Source organism: Chiroxiphia lanceolata, chromosome 24, assembly GCF_009829145.1.
Source record: "Chiroxiphia lanceolata isolate bChiLan1 chromosome 24, bChiLan1.pri, whole genome shotgun sequence".
In the NCBI taxonomy this organism is placed as follows: Eukaryota; Metazoa; Chordata; class Aves; order Passeriformes; family Pipridae; genus Chiroxiphia; species Chiroxiphia lanceolata.
Genome location: NC_045660.1, coordinates 4,161,270 through 4,167,888, shown reverse-complemented (window position 1 = coordinate 4,167,888; position 6,619 = coordinate 4,161,270).

Here is a 6,619-nt window from a genome sequence, read left to right as displayed (position 1 = left end):
CCAATCTCAATTATAGGAATCAAATGCGTCATCTGGATCAATAGTAAGTTGAAATTGCTCAGCCAGAAAGATTTTAAATATAAAAAAGCTGCAGCTGAGAGCCTTCCTTTGAGCTCATGTATTATTATAACTGAAATTATGATAGTGCACCATGTTTACAGGCTCCCTCGGAAAGCTCAAGTTAAGAACAAAGGTTTAATCAATGTACCTGTACATAGTAACAGGATCTTAAACCCAGCCTGTGTGTACTGGGATCTTATCATGGCCAGGAACAGCAGGGATTTGCTTTTAATGTCCTTTGATTCCCACTGCCATGTGGTACATTCCCAGGTCATCATTCCCTGCATTTCCCCCCAGAGGTGGCTGCGATTCAAGCACTATGTGTTTGCAGAGAACATGCAAATTAAACTGAAACGAGGCAGCCTTTGAAAATACAAAATATTACTGATCACTTAACCTTTGCAGAATAAGAGCTGACGTGCAGACAAGTGGCTGAGCTTCATCCAGCCCGAAGGAAAATGTTGAAAACCAGGAAAGTGTGTCAGAGTTCTTTGGCTGGTTTGGTTTGTAAGGAAGGGTCAGGGAAGCTCCATGTCCGTGGAGAAAGAGGGGCTCCCAAGGAAAGAGGCTGCAGGTTTTGGGTGTGGTGGCATCAGAGAGACACCAGCACAGGCAGTGACAGGAACCAGGCGCATGGTCTGCCAGGGACTTTCAGATCAACTTGGTTTCACATGTGAGTGAAAAAAAAGTCAGAGCGAGAGAAGGTGGGTGGTTAAAGAGGGCTGAGCATGATGCAAAAAATCTGTTGGACCGGCAGATCCAGCTCACATTTGAAAATCACCCCCTTTACAGCTCCCGTGGAATCACCTTTTAATAAAGAGGCTATAAAAGGGACCTGTAATTTCGTGGTTGGTGCATGAGCCGGAAGATGAGCCAGCTGACTTTCACAGAGCTTTATTACAGCTGTGGTCCAGCTGGAGTCAGGGATATTTACTGTGTGTGAGCACAGAGATGATGCAGAAATCCACAGCACTGACCTTTGGTGCCAGGCAGTGAGTCAAAGCCATCCCTGCCCGGCCCCAGCTGCCTCCCAGCTGTTCAGCATCAGGTCAGGCAGGAAGGTTCCCCATCCACAGGTGGAGCCCTTTGACTCACAGCTTCCCCCACATCCACCTTCTCACCTCTCAGAGTAATTAAATAAATCCCAGAAGCCACAGCCCGAGGTCCTGGGGAGGATGTGTCACCCAGTGGTATGTCTGAGCAGGGGGATGGGGCTGTGCTGCTCTGTTTGGGTGTTTGCTTCTTAAATCGCGCCAGATTTGATCTTCAGCATTTATATTTGAGGCTTTGATGGATCCATGAGCGTTTTGGGGCTGGGCAGTTGCTCAGAACTCATCAGCAAGATGGGATTGTGTCTGAAAAGAGTCAGTCCTGGGCAGGCAGGATTTTTGCTTTTAGGTGTGACAAGAGGGTGGACTTTGTTTTTCACGTGGGTTAAAATACTGTGATCCAGCAGACGGCTGGTGCTGTATATCAAGATTAAATTCTGGGGAAAGTCTGTCAGAATCTGGGTCACTTGCTCCTTTGTGGTCTCCCATTTATACATCGAGCTGACCCGACTCACGTCTGCAGACTGTGATGGGAGAACTGGGAGAGCTTCTGGTGAAGTTATTTAAGGGCTTCAGACAGGTACGAGCACACAAGTCATTTCACAACCCTGACAGGAGAAGCTCGGCTGCTGTGCTGGCTGTACTTCATCGGTGCTTCCCCCTGCCCTTGATGCTTTGTGCCTTTCCAGTTCTGCTTTTTATGCCCTCAAAACGAGAGTGTGGTCTCTTGAGGCCGGGATGAGACAGAGCCAGGGCAGGCTGGAATGGATCTTCCCAGCTACAAGTTCCCTTGTCTCGTTAACCACGTTGCATAAGGAGGTGCAATAGTGCTGAGCTCAAAATTACATCTCTTCCCTTCCTGCCTGACACAGCAGCAGAGAGAGAGAACTGCAAACGAGTTTAAAGTATTGCTTCCTCAGAGCAAAATCTGGGAGATGAGAGGTTTGGGTTTCGTCTGGCTGACCGAAAGCCCCCGGGGAGCTCAGGATGCTGGTGCCTGTGACTGCCACAGCCGTGTGGTTCCAGCTCCAGGATGGCCCAGGGCACCCACCCGCCTGCTTTGCAACAAGCTGTGATTTATGGGATGCCTGTGGAGCGGCTGGTCCCTGTGTGATAATGAAGGGGAGTCTGTGATGTCCCTGCTCTGAGAGCAGGGAGCAGACTCATCCACCCCGGGGGTCCCCTGTGTGTCCCCACACCACCTCTGCACCCCAGCTGACAATGTGATCCCACTTTCCAGCCCTTCCCTGGGCTGTGATCAGCAGGTTGGGTCCGAGGGCTGCAAGCTGATCTCATTTTAACCCGGAGGGATGCAGGTGTGGTCCTGCTCTTGGGTTGTCACTGCTTCTCCCCTCATGCTGCCCCTGCCAGCTTCGGTTAAATATCATTGAATCCATCTCTTCCACGAGATTAACTCACCCTCAGCCCCTCAGGATGAACCACACGCTGGGCTGGGACTGATGGAGGCCAGAATCTGGGAAACATTCAGTCTGGAGCAAGGTGAGCTGAATCCTAACCTGCTTCATGCCTCACGCCGTGGCTGCAGAGCTTGAAGCAGGGAGTGATAAAGCCTCCTTTAAATGGTGATTTAAAGGCTGGCTGCCCTGATGAGCTCGGGCTTTATCTGATTTGGGACCTACTACGGCCATCTCAGGGAGGTGCTGGAGTGATAACATAATGCAATATCTGGAAAGGTGGTTTCTGGCTGTGCAGTGAGAATAAATGCAGTAGATTGTAACCCGAGAGAAAACCATTATCAATATCTTCTCTGGTTTTATACACATGGCTCAGGGACGTCACTTAATAACTTCTGTGCTGAACTCCAAACTGCCACCTGAGTTACCAGATCTCTTTAAAACCACACACAGGCTTCCCAGTTGTTTGAAAAAAAAAAAAAAAGATTTGTTAGATCTGAAAGGCCTTTCCAGCCCTGGTACCATAACTGTATTCCCTCTCCTCCAAAGTTTGATCCACCAGGTGCAAAAATCCTTTCAAAGAGCAAGAAGATGGACAGGTACCTCAAGAGAAGAGACCCTTCCATGCAACAGGTGTTTTGCCATCAACCATTTGAGCATCTGTCCCTGAATTTTTCTTCCTCTCCAGGACAACTCTCAGCAATGGATGTTTAGGGGCTGAAGTTTCTCTTCCTTTATCTCTCTAAGCTTCTGATGACAACCCTGGGATTTTCCAGGATGAAGTGGAAAGAGCCTTGAGCAAGTTTGGAGGGAAATCTCTGGAAGCAGGCCATTAGTAAAACATTAAAGGCTGAGCTGGGTTTGCCTTCGGCCAAGTACACACAGGCTTCCCTGGCTCCTGCAGGCTTCCCAGCCCGGATCTGAGATGCTCCTGGATGTTTCTGCTCCATCCATCCCTCAGGTAAGGAGAACCAGGTCTTCCCTCCTCCACCCCACACACCCAAGGGCCATCATGGGCTCAGTGACTTGTGCTGGGGTGATGGCTGGAAAAAAAACCCTGACCAACTGAGGCAGACACAAAGCAACAGCTCTCCAAAATCCACCAGGTGACATTGCTTTTTCCCTACCAATAGTGAGAAAATGAGCAATTCCAGCCTCCCTACAGTGTTAACTACTCCTACAGAGGTGCTTGGACAGGCCATGCTGATTAACTCCATGTCCCCTTACAGCATTCCTGGGCCTGTGCTCCCAGGAAGATCAGCTTGTCCCAAGTGTCTCCGGCTTCCAAGAGCCACAAAACCTGGGAGAATATCAGCAGCATGAAGTGATGACATTGCAGCAACCCATCAGCAAGGCTGATGTCCCCACAGGTCATGTCTTCCACATCTTGACCAAAAACCTCTGGGGTTTGTTTCCTTTCTGAAGCTGGGACAGGAGGATGCTACCCTGAGACAGTAATTTCCTTACCTCTCCCTTCCCCTGTAACTACTTGATTTCCCCCTCCCTTGCATTTCTGATACCTGGCAGGTATTTTTATAATCCCATAACTGTTATTTTTCTCCAGCTCTCATTTTCTGTTTTGCAGCCTGGCCACCTGGTCAGAGCCTTTTCCATCTGTATGCAGCGTGCACGGCTGGAGGAGCCCACAGGAGACCAGGATTAAAAACTGTGAGCTAACACACAGCAGCTCAAGGCTCAGCAACACAAATACTTCCTTTCCCATTTTTTTTTGGGCACTTTAGCCAGGCAGAGTGTCACCCTGATATGGAGGAGGGGGAGAAGGCACCGACCTACACAGGGTTTGTTGGGGTCCTTGGAGAGGAACTGCTTATCCTGGATGAGGATCCAAGGAAGACTTTTCTCCTTTCACGTGGATTAGGCATTGCCCTGTGTGCAAGCTTAAGGTAGGAAAAGGGAAGCTGAAATATAGTTGGATCTATGGGTCCAGCTATGAGATTTGTCATTCCATGGGACCTCTTCCACAACAGATGTGGAATGATGGGGTGGTGAGTCTGAGCTGGGACCACCCGGAGACTCCAGCAAGGAAAAGCACTTTCCTGTTTCACAGGGCTTCAGCACCATGATATTGTTTTATTTTATACTGATCCAGGAAAAACTGAGAGGCCTCTGAGGACACTTCTGAAGTCAGCAGCAACCTGGAGGATGAAACCTTGGTCTCTCCCACCACGGCAGGGGGGCTGTGCTGGCCATGTGGCACCAGCAAAGCCCCACAGTCAGGACACTGGATGATACTGGAAAAGGGAGCTCCTCTGTCAGGAGAGTGCAGGGTCCTCTCCAGGGCCAGGATGACGAGGCACCTACAGGCCCTTGCAGATGCCACGAGGTAGGTGGGACATCTCTGCTCACTGGGCTCAGACTGGCAAAATGTCAACAATTTGGTGCAGACCTCCCCAGGCTCGGGATAAATATAGTGCAGACAGTGATTCATCCGAGAGAGGTTTGGAGTGACCTGTTTCTCAGGTCGGGATGGATGAACTTCACCCTGAAGGTGACTTAGAAGTTATTTTGGGCTGCACTGAGCCCTTTCTGTATTTCAGGGTTTGACAGGGAGCTCAGTGCGGTGTCCAGCAGAACCAGCTGAAGGGATTTGGCCTTGCAGGGGGGACATGGGCACTCAAGAAAAGTTTATTTTTGAAAAAGAGCAACAATCCTGCCTTTCTGAGGGGAAAAAAATAACCTGCAAAATTGGACTGTGACACCAGCACGTCTGCAAAGTGCGGACTCTTCTTTCTTCATGGCTTTAGCTGATGACTTCCTGTGATGGTTTAAAATCTTAGCTCCTATTTCTGGCCTGGATCCTGATGATCTGGCACAGGAACTCCCACCCTGGCAACACTGAACTCTGCAGGGGCTCTGCTTTCCTGTTTTGGTTAATGGCTGGGCTGGGAAAAGGGTAATTTGGCAAAGCGCTTCAACAACTTCTACTCCTCTCTACAGGGAATAAAAACACATTTAGTTGCTGGAACATCTGCCCCATTAACCTGATATTTTCTTTTTTCCCTACATACCACTGACCTCCTTGGAAGAGGCTTAAATTCTGCTTACCTCGAAAGTCCCTGGGGAGGGACTTCACCTGGCAGGCACCAGGATCTGTGCAATTTATCCCAATCAATAACCTGGCAGCTTCTCATCACTCCAGAAGGAGGCTGGTGACATCTGAGTGGTGCCAATAAAATGCCCTGGAACCTGTGTATTAACCTTAAAATAACTGCCCAAAGGGACCTCCTGATCTGCTTCACCCTCCAGCCTGAGCTACAGTTGACAGATGATTTTAGCCAAGCCTTAGTGGTCACCCGAGGATGGCCAATATAGAGAGCTATAAGCTGGAATTTTCATTGCAGCACCACAGTTTAAATGACTTTTAGCTCTTTGGAAATGCTTCCTTTTCCCTATAATGGAAATATTTATGTTATCCCATTCAAATGCTCTGAGGTGTCCTTATTTCTCTTGGCCTGGCTCATAATGGCCTGGCTCAAAGGCATTAAAGTTTGAGGGAAATGAGCCTGGCACCAGGGCAAGGGGGAAAATACTTTTGGCTCTAAGATGGATCTGTTTGCTCAGGCTTCCCACTGACCACGTGCAGGGGAGTGACTCTGCAGCCCACTCAGGGTCTCTCTGCACCACTTCAGAAAAACAATCAAGAGGGGTCGAAAATTTGATCCAGTGAGTTTATCAAGGATTTCCTAAAAAGTGTCAGAGAGAATCCAATTAAAGTCAGCAGTGTTGGACAGTAACTTACCCTGTCTGTGGACAAATGGCCAGAGGACCTCCGTGGCTCCCTTGCCATCAAGTCTCATAACTCCAATTAATAACTCTGATTAATAATCTGACCCCAAAGTTTCTCATACTGTTATCTCTTGCTGAAAGATTCCAAACCTGCTTGTCCTGTAACAGCTGCTTTGATAAATTTCTTTGCAATGTGTGTAAACTGGTAGGTTTTAGTCTTTGACTTGTCTCCTAAAGACAAACGTCCTCTGTGTATCTTCCCATATGGTTTATATGAAATTGGTTTTTTCTCCAGTATTTTTTAATAGATTGCTACTGAGCAGTGTATTAACCCCAAGGGCCTGCTAA